Source organism: Lithobates pipiens, unplaced genomic scaffold (genome assembly GCF_037356315.1).
Source record: "Lithobates pipiens isolate NorthernLeopardFrog02 unplaced genomic scaffold, aLitPip1_a1.2 Scaffold_23, whole genome shotgun sequence".
Taxonomy (NCBI): domain Eukaryota; kingdom Metazoa; phylum Chordata; class Amphibia; order Anura; family Ranidae; genus Lithobates; species Lithobates pipiens.
In genome coordinates, this window is record NW_027507785.1 from 245376104 (window position 1) to 245395375 (window position 19272).

A 19272-nucleotide genomic window follows, 5' to 3' on the forward strand; every position below is an offset into this window, starting at 1 on the left:
AGTGCTCTCCAGTCCCCCGTGCTTTCCATCCCTGTTCTTTCTGGCCCCCACTGGTGCTCTCAAGCTCCCCCATTGCTCTCCACTCCCCCCTGCTCTTTGTACCCCCCAGTACTCTCCAGCCCCCATGCACTCCACCCCTGTTTTTCTGCCCCCCCAGTGCTCTTTACCACCCCACACTCTTAACTTCCCCCGTGCTCTCAGCTTACCGTGCTCTCACCTTGTTCTTTTCGGCCCCCCCAGTGATCTCCACTCCCCCCTGCTCTTTGCCCCCACCCATGTGCTCTTCAACCCCGCCAGTACTCTCTGCTCCCCCTTCTTTCCAGCTCCCACCCAGTGCTCTCCACTTCCCCAGGACCAGAGGACAGGCTGACTGGGGCCGTAAAATGAGGACGGCTGAAGGTGCAGGCGGCCAGGGACCACTCCATCTCACAGCAAACAGATCCTCTGGAAGGAGCACCGTCCCCGTACAAAATTGGAACAGACCCTGCCTACTGCTGGCCATCAGGGATATCCTGATGGCATGCAAGGTACCATACCGAGCATCAACAACACACCTTTCCGCAGACAGGGACATGGGGCACAGGAGGGGCTGCAATGGTGAGCACAGTGAGGCTGCATTCATGGGCACAGTGAGACTGCATTCACGCCAAAGTAAAGCTGCATTTGATGGGCACAGTGAGGCTGCAATGGTGGGCACAGTGAGGCTGCAATGATGGGCATGGTGAGACTGCATTCACGGGCAGAGTAAAGCTGCATTGATGGGTACTGGTAAGGCTGCATTGAGCTCTTGCATCAAGTCTGTAGTCTCTGACCATCTCCTGTAGCATGTCTGCAGTCTCTGAGGGAGTCTGGAGAGGAGCCACCAAGCTGAAGCCGACTGACTGAGCCCTACACAGTGCACCTGAGAGGAGGTCAGTGACAGCCCCGCCAGGCCAGTCTGGGGGGGGTGTCACTGATGTAAGGGGGGAGTGAATACGATAATGTAAGGGGGCACTGATATAAAGGAAAGGGTTTCCCCTTATATTAGTAACCCACCCCCCCTTACCTTAGTGTATTCTTTCTGCGGAAGGTGGTCCCCCCACGTTCTGAGTTCCTGGGGTTCCCCTTGATGATTGACCAATTACCACTTTTAACTGGAATTTGTATATATATATATATATATATATATATATATATATATATATATATATATATAAAGCCCTATGTGATTTCATATCTATGTATAATACACTCTTCATCAAATGTGCTTTAAAATGTATGGTTTTCCCTTTCATGAACAATAAAATAATGACGTTATGCTATGGGGCTGGTATGAAATTTTTACAGGGCTGGTTTTTATCCCCAGTCCGGCCCTGCTCCATTCTGCTGCTGTGTCCCCCACTCCCCCTTCGTTCTGCTGCTGTCCCCCTCCAGTATTCCTCTGTGTCCCCCCCTTCTGCTACTGTCCCCCCCGTTCTGCTACTGTCCCCCCCATTCTGCTACTGTCCCCCCCCCCCGTTCTGCTACTATCCCCCTCCAGTTTTCCTCCGTGTCCCCCTCCGTTCTGCTACTGTCCCCCTCCGTTCTGCTACTGCCCCCTCCAGTTTTCCTCCATGTCCCCCTCCGTTCTGCTGTCCCCCTCCGTTCTGCTGTCCCCTTCCGTTCTTGTGGTGATTATTCTGTTAGTTTGACAAGTTAACTTATTTTGTTTTTGTAAACTGGCACTTTACAATAAATGTTGCACTGTATTTTCTGATATCAGCGTATCATTTTTTTTTTTTTGGTGGGGGAGTGGATCTTGGGTGGGAGTTCCCACACTTTTTTCCCCAGGACTTGACCCCTGGTTATAAACTGTGATAAAAGGGAAGTGGCTTTGCTATTAATGAGGTAAAAGGTGCTGCACACCCCGGATATATATCAAATAGAAAAAAGTTTTCTAAAACTTATTATAGGTATATCTTCTCATTCACAGGTATAGCAGATCACTTCTCTGCACTTCAGCAGTAATGTGCATTCCCTATATTCGGTGTAAGTCCTCTTTTGGCTACCGTCACTCTTTCCTGCATTATATATTTTTTTATTCATTTTTCATGTGATATTTTTCACTCCCGTTGCCTTTTCCATTCACTTCACTCTCTTTAATCAACCTTTATTCACTTTACTTACACTGCCACTCTCTCTTTTAGCATGCACTTGTGTTGCCCTTGTTGCACTTTTCCCCAATTTTTTTTTTTTTTGTTGGGGTCCAATATTATATTTTCCCATTCATCTCCCTGTTTTCTTGTTTGTGGGTTCTCATTTTTCTCTTTTTTCACTTCTGCTCCGTTTTCCTTTCTTTTTTCTGCATTTTCCTCTTTTCATCACCTTTCACCTAATATTTTTCACCTTTTAGGTGTTACATTGTTGTCTTTTCAATTCATATTGACTATTTTCTAATATCAGCACTTCTCTTATATTTCAACAGAATGTTGATGTGAGGGTTGGTTCCCTTGTGTATTTTCAGCCTGTCCCTGCTGTCTCTGTCCTGGTCCTTGTTCCCCCTTCCTTCCTGCTTTTGCTCCCTCTCTGGCTTCTGGGAGTTAGCGTGGCCTCTTGTGGACCTTGGGGGTGGCGGTTTCCCCTGTGTGTGTGCCTCTGCTGCCCTACTTGCTGGGACGGGCATGTTCACCGTGCTGGTTGGTTACCTCATCGTTTTTTGGGCACGGCAATTAGGGGCATCCTCTTCAGCCATTAGTGGTAAATATAAACATACTTTAACCATTGAAATATGCACTGTCTTTGAAAGTATTGTTTTTTTTTTAATCATCTCATTGTTACAATGCATTCTCTTAGAGTTTCTCCCTGTGTATTCCCCCAGAAGAAGACCTCTACTTCTAAGGTCAAAACGCGGAAAACATAGTATGATTACATATCTGTTTACACCATACTATGTTTTTTTTTGTATGTACTCACTGGCTGTATTACTATGTATATGTATATGCTCAGAGCTTATGTTTTACTACATTAATGTCTTTTTTATTTATCAAATAAACAATTTATACCTTTTTCATAAAAGAAATACTATTTCTTCAACTTCTTGTTTTGCTGGCAATAAAAACCCATGGTGATTTTTTTCCATTTGACAAAGTGTGATAAGCCTCACCAAATGCTGGGTGTTTGGCCAGCATTACACACCTTATCTATTTATACAAGATAGGCTACTGTAGTCTGAGTAAATAATGTACCACACCTTTATCATATGAAAAACAAGCTTCAGAAAAAAATAATTACACACCCAATAAGTAGTGCTGTGTCACTATGAAAAACAAAATGAATATAAACTGAATATAAGTTTTAATGATTCTAATAAATTCTATGGTTTTAATAAATTCAATGTTTTACGTTATCACACTATTTGGAGCTTTATTTTCTTTCCACATATTGCAGATTCCTATGGGTCTTTGGATACTTGGAACGCTTGTGATGGGACACACTTGACCCTGAGTGATCTACTGCTATATACACCAAACACGAGAGTGTGCGGCAAATAATGCTGGTGAGTGTACACAGTAGTGATCATGTGGTATGGTGTTGGATCAGTCTATCAACTGAACTTTTCATCACAAAGATATCACTTCGCATTTATTATCTCATTATATGGACTTTTCTCATATTCAGTTTATTTTAGTTTTGTTTTTTCCATAGTGACACAGCACTACTTATTGGGTGTGTAAATACTTAGGCCCCTTTCACACTGGGGCGGTGCGGGTGTTGGCGGTAAAGCGTTGCTATTTTTAGCGGCGCTTTACTGTCGTTTTAGCGGTGGTAAGCGGCCGCTAGCGGGGCAGTTTTAACCCCGGCTAGCGGCCGAAAAAGGGATTTTTTATCATCCGCTTTCCAGAATGATGTGCTCAGCATCTAGGGTGGTGTAATGCCCTGTACACAGGACCGGTTTTCCCGTCGGAATAAACTCTGAAGGTTTTTTCGACGGAATTCCGCTGAAACTGTCTTGCATACACACCATCACACCAAAGTCCGATCGCCAAGAACGCGGTGACGTACAGCACATATGACGGGACTAGAAAAAGGAAGTTCAATAGCCAGTGTTTTCCCGATAGGAATTGGTTCCGTTGGAAATATTTAGAACATGTTCTATTGCTAGGTCCGTCAGAATTTTGGAAAAGAAAAGTCCGATGAGGCATACACACGATCGGAATATATGATGAAAAGCTTCCGTCTGACTTTTTCTGTTGGACATTTCACTCGTGTGTACGCGGCATGAGAAGAGCCTGTTATGCCGAGTACACGTGATCGGACATTCCGACAACAAAATCCATGTTTTTTTTTCCCGACAGATGTTGGCTCAAACTTGTCTTGCATACACACGGTCACACAAAGTTGGTCGGAAATTCCGAACGTCAAGAACGCAGTGACATAAAACACGTTCAACGAGCCGAGAAAAATGAAGTTCAATGCGTTGCCACTTTGTGCGTCGGAATTGTATACACACGATTGCCATTTACGCGAAAGGATTTTGTTGTTGGAAAATTTTGTTTCCAGATGTACACCAAGAGTATAGGGGCCATTGCATTCGCAGGAAATGAAAAGGTATCATGTATCATTGACTACTGTGGACTTCCCATTGCACACTAATAGATAGAAAACGCCCAAGAACTATTTTCTTTGAAGCTCTGCAAAGCATATTTGTGAATCAGACTCGATATACAGTACATGGTATGTTTTCTCATCGAGGTATTGAGGATTTCTCAACAAAATAAAGCATGGAGAAATGTATAAATGGGGGAGTTTGCTTTGAATGTTTCAAATTTAATTAAATAGTATTTTTGGTTTGTGGTTGTCTGATGCAGTCTAGATTTGCTTCAAAGGATAACTAAATCCAAGAACAAAAATGTAATATATTGCAGTTCACAGTTCTTAGATGTGGTGACGGCATTATTTTTCTATTTTTCAGGCTAAGAACATTGTTAGGAAACACATAAAATACCTATTGATCTTGCCAGACATGTAGTATCCTCATCACTTCCAGTGAGCTGCACCAAAGAATATCTTCCTAGCTATCTTCTGTAAACTACCAGTTGACCTGCCCTTCATGTAATGGAGATGAAGAGATAAGGATATGTTTGTAGTCCATATCAGAAGAGTAGCCTAGGGTGACAACCATGACTCCTTCCATAGACACAGTGGAGGGGTGATGTAGCCAATAAGTGTGTTATTTGCAGGATTACCCGGTGAAAATAAAGCAATAAAAATTTGAAAAATAAAACTGATGCGGCCACCACACCAGCTTGCAGATTACTTACATTATTTCATGTTGTAACTATGTAAAAGTAAGGAAGATTTGACACTGGAATCAGCCATCGGGATATGTATGTTGTTTGAACATTCTGAAGGGGCCACCAAGGGACTAAAAAGAGAGTCAGAAGTGTTTGTGGTGCAACAGAGCAAAAGGCAATGAACACGCTACTAAGCGCAACAAGTGTCCGGCTTCTACCAAAAGGTATAACTCATGCAACGAATGGAATCATTTTGCAAAATGTTTTAGGTCCAAGCCTCAAAATAGAGGTGCATGGATGACACCATCTAGTGACAAGAAACAAAATGTGCACAGAATTATTCCGTGCTGAGACCAATCCTATTTAATTTGTTCATAAACGACCTGGAGGATGGGGTAAACAGTTTAAACTCTGTATTTGTGGATATTACTAAGCTAAGTAGGGCAATAACTTCTCCGCAGGATGTGGAAAACTTGCAAAAAGATCTGAACAAATTAATGGGGTGGGCAACTACATGGCAAATGAGGTTCAATGTAGAAAAATGTAAAATAATTAATTTGGGTGGCAAAAAAATGAATGTACTCTATGCACTGGGGGGAAACCTCTAGGGGAATCTAGGATGGAAAAGGACCTGGGGGTCTTGGTAGATGATAGGTTCAGCAATGGCATGCAATGCAAAGCTGCTGCTAACAAAGAAAACAGAATATTGGCATGCATTAAAAAGGGATCAACTACAGAGATAAAACGATAATTGTCCCGCTCTACAAGACTCTGGTCCGGCTGCACCTGGAGTATGCTGTCCAGTTCTGGGCACCAGTCCTCAGGAAGGATGTACTGGAAATGGAGCTAGTACAAAGAAGGGCAACAAAGCTAATAAAAGGTCTGGAGGATATTAGTTATGAGGAAAGGTTGCAAGCAATGAACTTATTCTCTCTGGAGAAGAGACGCTTGAGAGGGGATATGATTTCAATATACAAATACCGTACTGGTGACCCCACAATAGGGATAAAACTTTTTCGCAGAAGGGAGTTTAACAAGACTTGTGGCCACTCATTAAAATTAGAAGAAAAGAGGTTTAACCTTTAACTATGTAGAGGGTTCTTTACTGTAAGAACGGCAAGGATGTGGAATCCCCTTCCACAGGCAGTGGTCTCAGCAGGGGGCATCAATAGTTTCAAGAAACTATTAGCCCTTGTACACACGGTCGGACATTCCGACAACCAAATCCGTCGGATTTTGTCCGATGGATTTTGTCCGAAACTGTTGCATACACACATTCAGACAAAGTTGTCAGAAAATCCGTTCGTACTTAACGTTATGCCGTTATTTCGTTAGGACGGGACTACGTTCAGGCTAGTAGCCAATAGCTTTGGTCTAGGAATTTGATCTGAGCATGCGTGGCACTTTGTCCGATCGGAATTTTCTACACATGATTGGACAAAGTCCGATCGGATCATGTTGTGGGAAAATTTTATAGCCCAGCTGGAAAACTTGGTCAGTCGGATACTCCGATGGAAACAGTCTGATGGAGCCCACACACTGTCGGATTATCCGACAACACGTCCCTATCGGACATTGTCCATCGGATTGTCCGACCGTGTGTACAAGGGCTTAGCTAAGCACCTGAGCGACCACAACATACAGGGATATACAATGTAATACTGACATATAATCACATACATGGGTTGGACTTGATGGACTTGTGTCTTTTTTCAACCTCACCTACTATGTAACTATGTAAATGGCAAGTGATGATCACCAAAATTGTTTTCATTGTGAAAGTGTGGAGCTAATTGCAAATAAAGGAGAAATATTCACCACCCTCTCAACAGCATGCAACAAACATGTCAAGTTGAAAATTTACACTGGTGTCAAATGCAATGTCATGTCCTTATTATCCACATTGCACAGCATTGACGACAAAGCTGCAATTGATCAGTCAATAAAGTAAACCCGATAGCTTAGGGCAGTCAAACAATTCAGACACTGGGCACTTCTACCTTGGATCTATCAGTGGACAAGCTGCTATTCCACATTGTGTATAGAAATGTTAAGAGCCTGCTAGGCTTATCAGACAGCATGCCAGTGTCGGTGCATCCATGAAGGGTGCAGGAACGCCGCCCCCTCCCTCCTCTCTCTATCACCATAGACAGATTCATGCATTGCATAAATCTATCTATGGTCGCCGCTGACACCTCCTATTCAGGTGTCCGGCCCCTGAATTACAGCGTCAGGGGTGTTTTTTGGAAGCACCTGATTAGAGCCATAGGCCGTAGATGCCCAAAAAGGTGAACAGGGAAGGAATTTTGCTTTGCTAACACTGAACCGCCTCTTAGCCAATTAGGTGCTCGGGTCTGTTACCTGTCAACTGATCGGCTGAAAGGTCAAGGGGCGCTGTGATTGGATGCCTGATAGAGAGACTGGAAGAAGACATCGAGGAGCGTGCAGGACACCGCCGATGCCCTGCTGTGAGGCAGGTAAGTGCAGGGCGATGCACACTGGCAGCATTTGATGGGGCACAGTAGTGACTATTTATGAGCACACTGGCTTCATTTGAAGCGGCACAGTAGCGGCTATTGATGGGCACACTGGCAGCATTTGATGGGACACAGTACTGGCTATTGAAGGGCACACTGGCAGCATTTGATGGGGCACACTAGCGGCTGTTGATGGGCACACTGGCAGGATTTGATGGGGCACAGTAGCGGCTATTGATGGGCACACGGGCAGCATTTGATGGGGCACAGTAGCGGCTATTAATGAGCACACTGGCAGCATTTGATGGGGCACAGTAGCGGCTATTGATGGGGCACAGTAGCGGCAATTGATGGCACACTGGCAGCAATTGATGGGTACAGTAGCTGCGTTTGGCACATTGGCTGCGTTTGATGGCACAATTGCAGCATTTGATGGTACAGTGGCTGCGTTTGGCACAGTGGCAGTAATTGATGGGCACAGTGGCTGCATTTGATGGGCACAGTGGCAGCAATTGATGGGCACAGTAGCTGTGTTTGATGGGCACAGTAGCTGTGTTTGATGGGCACAGTAGCTGCGTTTGATGGCACAGTGGCTGCGTTTGATGGCACAGTGGCTGCGTTCGATGGCACAATGGTAGCATTTGATGGGCACAGTGGCTGCATTTGATGGCACAGTGGCAGCAATTGATGGGCACAGTGGCTGCGTTTGATGGGCGCAGTGGTGGCAATTGATGGACACAGTGGCTACGTTTGATGGCACAGTGGCAGCAATAGATGTTTTTTTTATTTTAGTTTGTTTGCACCTCCCCAAAAATTTTGAGCACCACCCGCCACTGCAGCATGCGCTTATTACAACTCGGTACAGAAGTACATGCAGTACAACAACAGGCTCCTGAGATGACCGATTATGATGACCTATTTCAAACTGACACTGGTAAGCTTCCAGTCATGTATCACATGCACTTAGATGATGTGGTACAGCCTACTGTGTGTGCCCCTTGAAGGATCACACTGTCTATAAAAGACAAAGGGGGAAATTTACTAAAACTAGAGAGTGCAAAATCTGGTGCAGCTCTGTATAGAAACCAATCAGCTTCCAGTTTGTATTGCCAAAGCTTAATTGAACAAGCTGACGTTAAAAGTTGATTTGCTATTATGTACAGCTGCACCAGATTCTGAGTGCTCCAGTATTAGTAAATCTCCACCAAAGTCTTGCAAGAGTTAAAAAAGTATGACTCGACTGGACATCAGTACAGGAGGCTACCCCTTGGGTGTCTGCCATGGCAACAGTAGTCAAGAAAGATGGCACTGTCTGCATATGCATTAATCCTGTGCATCTCAATAAGGCTCTCCTGAGGCCTTATTACCCATTAAAGACTGTAGATTAAATGATCACTTATATGCCACAGACAAAGGTCTTCAGCTTTCTAGATGCAAAATGTGGATTCTGGCAAATTGCTCTGGATGAGGAATTATCATTACTCGCAACATTTATGACCCCATTTGGGAGATACACATTCTTATGGATGCCATATGGAATTTCAAGTGGAATCAAAGTCTTTCAGAGATGTATGGAACATCTCTTTGCTGGACAACCATGTGAAATAGTCGTTGATGATATCTTGATTTGAAGTTCCTCCGTTGAAAAACATGATAAATGACTTAAATGCATACTAGACCATGTCAGAGCCATTGATATGCAGCTCAGCCCTACCAAATGTTGCTTCAGGGTCTCAGAAGTGCAATATGTTGGACACCTTCTCAGAGATAAAGTTCTCAAGCTTAATCCAGAAAAAAACAGTCATCCATCAAATGCCTGCTCCAGGAGGACAAACATGGATTGCAAAGGTTTCTCAGCATGGCCAATCTCTCAAAGTTCATTCATCACTACAGTGAGATAACATTTCCACTCCGTCAGCTTCTGCGCCAAGATGCTGGCTGGTGTTGAGTGGACTGAACAATATACTGTTGCTGTGGATACATTGAAAGCACAGTTAACTAGTTCACTTGTCCTACAGTATTTTGATGCGCATAAGCTGGTGATATTGTCTGCTGATGCTTCTCAGCATGGTCTTGGTGCAGTCTGTCTTCAGGATGGGAGGCCTGTGGCTTTTGGATTAAGAGCCCTCACTGAGACTGAAGCACGCTATGCACAAACTGAAAAGGAATTATTGGGACTAGTAAAATCCATGATTATATCTATGGCTGCCCTTTGACTGTGGAGACAGATCATCAGCCACTCATAACCATAATGTAAAACCCCAGCACACAGAATCTAGCGAATGATGCTAAAGCTTCAACGCTACCACAAGAATGTAATCTATAAAAGAGGACATGAACTGTTTGTTGCGGGTGCTCTTTCATGTGCACACCTCCACCCTTCTGATAACTCTGGAGCTATTGAGGAATATGATGTGCTGGCTCTGGATGGGGTGTTGTAATTCAGATGGATTCAGGAACTAAAGCAAGAAACACAGGCAGATTTCACCGGTCAGCGCCTCATGGACATCATTCTCAATGGGTGGCCTGGCTCCTTTAAGGAAATCCCACATGATATCGGACCATTTTACTCTATGAGGGATGAATTGACAGTGGATGATGAATCAGAGATATGTAATCCCTCACTCACTCCAGAAATACTACTTGACACAGCTCCATCAAAGTCATCCTGGCATCCATTCCACTAAGCGAAGGGCACATAAACCATGTTTTGGCCCACTATATACAATGACATTGAACAAAAAGTTTCCAGATGTGCCCCATGCAATGCTCTAAGACAGAACTAGATGAGAGAACCTTTAACACATCATCAAATACCTGACAGATCATGGTCTTTCACAGCAGCTGACATATTTGAGTGGTCAAACAAGGATTACCTGGTCTTCGTAGATTTCGTACTCTGGCTGGTGACAATTTGATGTCCTCCCAAACACTTCCAGTAACACAGTGATTAGAAAGAGGGATCCACCGCTCCAGGCTGATCCACCAAAAAACTGGCCACTCCAAACAGATAGGGGTCCCAGGTGCAGGCAAATTGCACTAGCCAAATGAAAAAACCAAAGGAACTCTGGACAGCCGCAGTCCGGATCAGGTAAAATAGATTGTGCCTTTATTAATTCCACTAAAAAGTCTTCACATCATACGAATCACAACAGCAAAGGGAATGTAGAACAAGGAATGTTGACACGTTTCATGCTGAATTTAGCGCTTACTCATAGCTAATGAGCTATAAATATTAGCTATGAGTAAGCGCTAAATTCAGCGTGAAACGCGTCAGCATTCCTTGTTTTACATTCCCTTTGCGGTTGGGATTCGTATGATGTGAAGACTTTTTTAGTGGAATTAATAAAGGTACAATCTATTTTACCTGATCCGGAGTGCGGCTGTCCAGAGTTCCTTTGGTTTTTTTCAACACAGTAATTAGGATGTTAAAGCAGATATTCTCCACACATGGAATTCCCTATCAATTGATGACTGACAATGCAACATCATTTTCAAGTAGAGAATTCAAGAACTTTGCTCACCAATGGGATTTTCAGCACGTCCATGGCAGTTCCAATTTTCATACAGTGGTGTGAAAAAGTGTTTGCCCCCTTCCTCATTTCCTGTTCCTTTGCATGTTTGTCACACTTAAGTGTTTCGGAACATCAAACCAATTTAAACAATAGTCAAGGACAACACAAGTAAACACAAAATGCAATTTATAAATGAAGGTGTTTATTATTAAAGGTGAAAAAAAATCCAAACCATCATGGCCTGTGTGAAAAAGTGATTGCCCCCTAAACCTAATAACTGGTTGGGCCACTTAGCAGCAGCAACTGCAACCAAGCGTTTGCGATAACGTGCAATGAGGCTTTTACAGCGTCCTGGAGGAATTTTGGCCCACTCATCTTTGCAGAATTGTCCTAATTCAGTTACATTAGAGGGTTTTCGAGCATGAACGGCCTTTTTAAGGTCATACCACAACATCTCAATAGGATTCAGGTCAGGACTTTGGCTAGGCCACTCCAAAGTCTTCATTTTGTTTTTCTTCAGCCATTCGGTGGTGGACTTGCTGGTGTGTTTAGGATCATTGTCCTGCTGCAGAACCCAAGTTCGTTTCAGCTTGAGTACACGAACAGATGGTCGGACATTCTCCTTCAGGATCTCTTGGTAGACAGCAGAATTCATAGTTCCTTTTATCACGGCAAGTCTTCCAGGTCCTGAAGCAGCAAAACAGCCCCAGACCATCACACTACCACCACCATATTTTACTGTTGGTATAATGTTTTTTTTATGAAATGCAGTGTTCCTTCTACGCCAGATATACTTGGACACACACCTTCCAAAGAGTTCCACTTTTGTCTCATCGGTCCACAGAATGTTGTCCCAAAAGTCTTGGGGATCATCAAGATGTGTTGTGGAGAAATTGAGACGAGCTTTGATGTTCTTTTTGCTCAGCAGTGGTTTTCTCCTTGGAACTCTGCCATGCAGGCCATTTTTGCCCAGTCTTTTCCTGATGGTGGAGGCATGAACGCTGACCTTAACTGAGGCAAGTGAGGCCTGCAGTTCCTTGGACGTTGTTGTGGGGTCTTTTGTGACCTCTTGGATGAGTCGTCGCTGCGCTCTTGGGGTAATTTTGGGCGGCCGGCCACTCCTGGGAAGGTTCACCACTGTTCCATGTCTTCGCCATTTGTGGATAATGGCTCTCACTGTGGTTCGCTGGATTCCCAAAGCTTTGGAAATGGCTTTATAACCCTTTCCAGACTGATAGATCTCAATTACTTTCTTTCTCAATTGTTCCTGAATTTCTTTGGGTCTCGGCATGATGTGTAGCTTTTAAGGATCTTCTGGTGGACCTTACTGTGTCAAGCAGCTCCTATTTAAGTGATGCCTTGATTGTAAAAAGGTGTGGCACAAATCAGGCCTGGGTGTGGCTAGAGAAATTGAACTCAGGTGTGGACAACCACAGTTATAGTATGTTTTAACAAGGGGGGCAATCACTTTTTCACACAGGGCCATGATGGTTTGGATTTTTTTTCACCTTTAATAATAAACACCTTCATTTACAAATTGCATTTTGTGTTTACTTGTGTTGTCCTTGACTATTGTTTAAATTGGTTTGATGTTCCGAAACACTTAAGTGTGACAAACATGCAAAGGAACAGGAAATGAGGAAGGGGGCAAACACTTTTTCACACCACTGTAGATCCAATGGTCTTGCAGAGCGTAGTGTAAGATCGGCCAAGCATCCCCTAGAGAAATGTGCACGTGATGGATCTGACATTTATGCGGCCCTACTCAACAGCTGTAATACACCTAGGTATGGCATGCCTTCTCCAGCACAACGTTTACTAACACAACGAACCAGGACTCTGATTCCCATCGTCCCATCCCAGCTCCTACCAAAAGTTGAGACTGATGTTGTGGTAAGGATGGAGACAACCCGTGGGTTTAACAAACTGGCCATGGTTAATGGAAAGGCCTGCCAATCAAACAGCTATGTTGTCCATTCTGATGATAAGGCCTCTGTAAGGAACTGTCGTGACCTCCTACAGGTACCTGAATCATACGGTATTGTCACTGCCCATGTGCCTATTATCACTTCAGGACCCCAAGCACAGTCATCTCTTGCTGTGCCAATTAACACTTCAAAAAATGGATGTAACATACAACCACAACAAAATTATGATGGTGACAGGCAAGAGGTTTCAATTTAGAATCCCCACAAGTTGTCTCTCGATCTGGAAGAGTGTGTAAACCCAATCCAAAGCTTCAAGACTTTATCACACACTGACTCTTAAGCCTCATACACACGATAGGACTTTGTACAAACTTTCCCTTGGATTTTTGTACAAAGGGCGTCGGCCGAGAACTTGTATTGCATACCCTCGGCAGGACTTTTTCAGCCAACTTTCACCAAATCACATGGTTTTTCTGCTCTTTACCGCCACCTTTGGTCAACTTCTGTATTGTTGTCTGATCTTTTGCATTGGTTCTGAGCATGCCTGTTTGTACTTTGTGGGGCTTGAACCTGGCCTCAGGGCAGAAAGTACTATTAAGTGCTCAGGCGCCGTTCATCTTCAGAGACTTTCGGCGTCTCCTTGTCCTCCGTACTGTGCAAGTGCTGCGCCTTCGCAGTATGGGGCGGACACTATCTGATGAGGGGACACTTCTCGGCAGAACACCGGTACTGGGGAGCTACAGTTCATTGAGGGAACCATGAATGCCAACATGTACTGTGACATACTGAAGCAGAGCATGATCACCTCCCTTCAGAGACTGGGCTGTAGGGCAATATTTCAACATGATAACAACCCCAAACACACCTCCAAGACAACCACTGCCTTGCTAAAGAAGTTGAGGGTAAAAGTGATGGACTAGCCAAGCGTGTCTCCAGACCTAAACCCTATTGAGCATCTGTGGGGCATCCTCAAACGGAAGGTGGAGGAGCGCAAGTTCTCTAACATCCACCAGCTCCATGATGTCATCATGGAGAAGTGGAAGAGGACTCCAGTGGCAACTTGTGAAGCTCTGCTGAACTCTATGTCCAAGAGGTTTAAGGCATACTCCCTTTTGTTGCCAGCTGTTTAATGGCTGTGTGTTGAGTTATTTTGAGGGGACAGCAAATTTACACTGTTATACAAGCTGTACACTCACTACTTTACATTGTAGCAAAGTGTCATACCTTCAATGTTGTCACATGAAAAGATATACTAAAATATTTACAAAAACATGAGGGGTGTACTCACTTATGTGAGATATTGTAGATGTGTGAGGACCTGGGGGTGGGAACAAGAAGTAGGAAGTTATGAAGTGAAATAAAAAAAAAAAGGTTTTCTCGTGGCTCACTGCTGACTGGAAATAAACAAGTTGTTTACAGGGTTTGTCTGATGATTCATTATTGCTTCTACAAAATCTACACAGTAGATGCACAGAAGAAGTCCATTTTAGATATTGAATAATGATACTGTGCAAAGTGCGGTAACTTAGAGCAATCAATCCAATCTCAGTTTACTGTAATAAGATCAGTTGAAAGATGGTTTCTAATTGGTTACTATTGGTTAATACAGATTGCACATAATAATTGTGGTTTGCACTCTTCTGAATAAGCCTGATCATGCTCAGGTTCGGTTCACACAGGCGCAACCTGACTTACAGTACGACTTTGCAAGGCGATTTGGAGGCAAATTCAGAGCGACTTCAGAGCGACATTGCGTAACTTACAACGTGACTTAAAGTTGCCTCCAGGACAGGTGACTTTGGCTGTGGCCAATCACAGAATATTCAGCTCTGTGGGAGGGAGGGGGTTGCCTGGGCAAACATGGGAAGTACCTGTGTAAATTATTTTCTTTTTCCTGTAAAGTCGCTTCAGTATAGATGGAGATCCGACTTGGAGACAACTTCCATTGAAATCTATGGGTACAAGTTGCCTAGAAGACACCTTGAAGTAGTACAGGGACCTTTTCTGAAGTTGGAGCAACTTCAGTAGTGTACATTAAGGCAGCTCTCATTTACTTCGAAGGAATTTCTTATGTCCAGCGACTTGGGACAACTTGAGGTCTGACAAGTCAGATCCCAAGTTGCTGTAGTGTGAACGGGCACTCAGTGCACTAAATAACAGTTTTATGAAATGATTAGGACAATGTTACCAGGCTTATGCCACGTTCACACGGCCAGACTTTTTGATAGCAAAGATCTGACGGAACGAGTCCGTCGGACAATTCGATTGTGTGTGGGCTCCATCGGACCTTTGCTTGCCAAAAATCCAGCGGACTTTAGAAATAGAACATGTTTTACATTTTCCCACCGGAACTCCGCCGGACCGAGAAATCTGTTCGTGTGTATGCTAGTCCGACGGACAAAAGCCGAGGCTAGGGCAGCTATTGGCTACTGGCTATGAACGTCCTTATTCCGGTCATACGTCATCACGTTCAAATCCGTCGGACTTTGGTGTGATTGTGTGTGGCCAAGTCCATCCATCGGAACTCCGCCGAAAGTCTGTTGGAAAGACCGTCGGACTTAGTCCCTCAAAAAGTCCAGTCGTGTGTACACGGCATTAGTAGTCCAGTGATTTACACATTTTGCACAGTTATGCCCTACATTTAATCATTATTTGTACTTTCTTTGTATTTGTCTAATAGTGACTTGAATGGAGCAGTGATTAGCTTGGCTTACATAAGATTGTTGAGACATTTTCTTTTATTCTCCACATATCTTTGGCAGGCTCTTCATACAGTAGTTGCCTAGCAAGCTTGTACAACTACTTACTATTGCAAACAGAATATCAATTACAGTAATATTGCCTGCACAGAGTCATTTTGTACATTAACAACAGTAATAAGATCCTAAAATGCACCACCAACAAAGATGAAAAACAGCGCCACAGAGCAAATCAATAATAATAAATTGACTGTAGGATATTGAAATATATAGCAGCTAGCTACTATGACAAGAAAGACCTTTAAAAACAATAATATACCTATATATATGATGAAGGTAAATAGTAGTGCTACAAATAATAATAATAATACTCATATAAAACCCCACAGTGATGGAGAGAGCAAATTAATAGTCCATAAGTAGTGTAATAATCAGACACTTCGTTGCTGAGCTCCAACTGTCACACACCATGTGAGCAAATGTGCCACCGCTTTCCCATTAGATGTACACTCACCAGCTAATATTGCCTCACACTCTCGTGTTTTGGCTAAAACAGCATCCCATCAGATAGCAGTCCAAAGATAGCTGTAATATGAGGAGAAAATAAGCACCAAATAGTGTGATACCGTATATAAAATTTTATTAAAACATAGCATTACATCACCAGCCTAATGGTAGTGCACTTACCAGAAGGCAATTTGACTCTCGTATTGGTATTTTGTATGATGCCAGAGATATCACATCACAATGAGCATAATGCAGGGCAGCACAGTGGTGTAGTGGTTAGCACTCTCACCTAGAAGTAGGACGGGTCGCTGGTTCAAATCCCAACCATGACACTACCTGCCTGGAGTTTGCATGTTCTCCCTGTGCCTGCATGGGTTTCCTCCAGGTACTCCAGCTTCCTCCCACAATCCAAAGACATGCAGGTAGGTTAATTGTCCTCTGTCCAAAATTGGCCCTAGTATATGAATGGGGACCTTGGATTGTGGGCTCCTGGAGGGTAGGGACCAACATGAGTGTGCAATGTACAGAGATAGGGACAATTGTGGACACTCACTCAGGTTGAACTGGATGGACTGGTGTCTTTAGTCAACCTAACTAACTAACCATGACACTATAATGCCTCGTACACACGAACGGAAATTCCACCAGCAAAAGTCAGATGAGAGCTTTTGGTCGGAAAATGCCATTGTGTGTATGCTGCATCAGACTTTTGCTGGCGGAATGTCAGCCAGCAAAAGATTGAGAGCATGTTCTCAATTTTTTGGTCGGAAAAAGTTCCGATCGGAAATTCCGATCGTCTGTACAAATTCCGACACGCAAAATTCCTACGCATGATCGGAAACAATTCGACGCATGCTCGGAAGCATCGAACGTCATTTTCTTGGCTCGTCGTAGTGTTGTACGTCACTGCGTTCTTGACGGTCGAAAGTTCAGAGAATTTTTGTGTGATTGTGTGTAGGCAAGACAGCTTGAGCGGAATCCCGTCAGAATTCCGTCAGAAAAACCATCAGAGCTTTTTCTGACCAAAATTCAGATTGTGTGTACGTGCCATTAAAAAAACTTCAAATTTGTTAGACTTCCTCGTCAAAACACTCGGAAACGTGACGTTTACGTACCACCAGAAGCAACGCTCCAAGTGTTTTGATGAGGAGGTCGGACAAAATTAGGCTGCTGATGTAATTCTATGTTTTAATAACACTAATTCCAAAACTCTGACCTGGCTGTGGCTTTTATTTAGCGAGCATGGAGGCCCACAAGACCAGTGGCACTGTGCTGACATTCACACAAAGTGAAATGCAGCACTGCTCGATGGGCTTCTTTTAGACTCGGTTCATATGTATGCAGGTTTGTGCAGGCACAACAGCCCATTCCCAGCAGAAAAAAGTTGCATGCAGCATTTTACAAACACAGTGGTCTGCAGTTCCTGCACCTGCAAATATGCTGCATTTTTAGATGCGTGGGCCACACTTATTAAAAAAAAGCGCTTGGAGTGTGGGAACTGCAGTTAAGTCACATGCTGTAAATGCATGATGCGAGTTCAAGGTCACTGTGTTTTTAAAAGGCTGCAAGCAACTTTTTTCTGTGGGAAATGCATGAATGGGCTGTTGTGCCTACGCAAACCTGCATACATGTGAACCAGGACTAAAGCTGTAGTAAAGTAATTTTTAAATAAATGGTATATTAATAGGCCTTGAAGCTGCCACATCCCAATTCTAATGTACCCAAAACTACATGGAGTATATATAGGGTTGCCACCTGTACGGGAATGACCCAAACAGTCCACTTTTTGACACTTCTGCCCGTTTTTGTTCATCTTACACCAGGGCACAACATCAGTCAGTCTCTCCCAACCTGTCAGCTGAATCTATCCTCCTAGGATCAGAGCTTTTTACCAGCTTGTCTCCCTGAGTGCAGTACTGTCATGGGCCAGAGGGGGTCGGGAGGTAGACTGCACCTTCTTTGATCCTGGTGCCTGGATGCCGACACCCCCGGACAATCTGGCCTCAGATTGTAGTGTGGGGAATGTGGTGGCCAGGAACTTCAGGTTGTTATTACAGCAATGGCGAGGCATGTTCACTTGTGCAGGATGGTGAAGCTTTTAAGGGAGGGGAGAGAAGATTAAGGCAGTAGAGGGGGTGTAAACATGGATCAGAGCTGAGGAGGAGTGGATGGGGGATCATGTGGGTGAGAATGCAATGGAAAGGAGTAGTGGGAGAAAATGGATCCATGCACTCTTTGCACCCTGTAAATACCATGCTCTAATCCCTGCACCCTGTATATACCATGCTCTAATCCCTGCACCCTGTATATACCATGCTCTATTCCCTGCACCCTGTATATACCATGCTCTATTCCCTGCACCCTGTATATACCATGCTCTAATCCCTGCACCCTGTATATATCATGCTCGAATCCCTACACTCTGTATATGCCATGCTCAAATCCCTACACCCTGTATATAACATGCTCGAATCCCTACACCTTGTATATACCATGCTCGAATCCCTGCACCCTGTATATACCATACTCTAATCCCTGCACCCTGTATATACCATGCTCGAATCCCTGCATCCTGTATATACCATGCTCGAATCCCTGCACCCTGTATATACCATGCTCAAATCCCTACACTCTGTATATGCCATGCTCAAATCCCTACACCCTGTATATACCATGCTCGAATCCCTACACCCTGTATAAACCATGCTTGAATCCCTGCACCCTGTATATACCATACTCTAATCCCTGCACCATGTATATACCATGCTCAAATCTCTGCACCCTGTATATATCATGCTCGAATCCCTGCACCCTGTATATACCATGCTCGAATCCCTGCACCCTGTATATGCCATGCTCGAATCCCTACACCCTGTATATATCATGCTCGAATC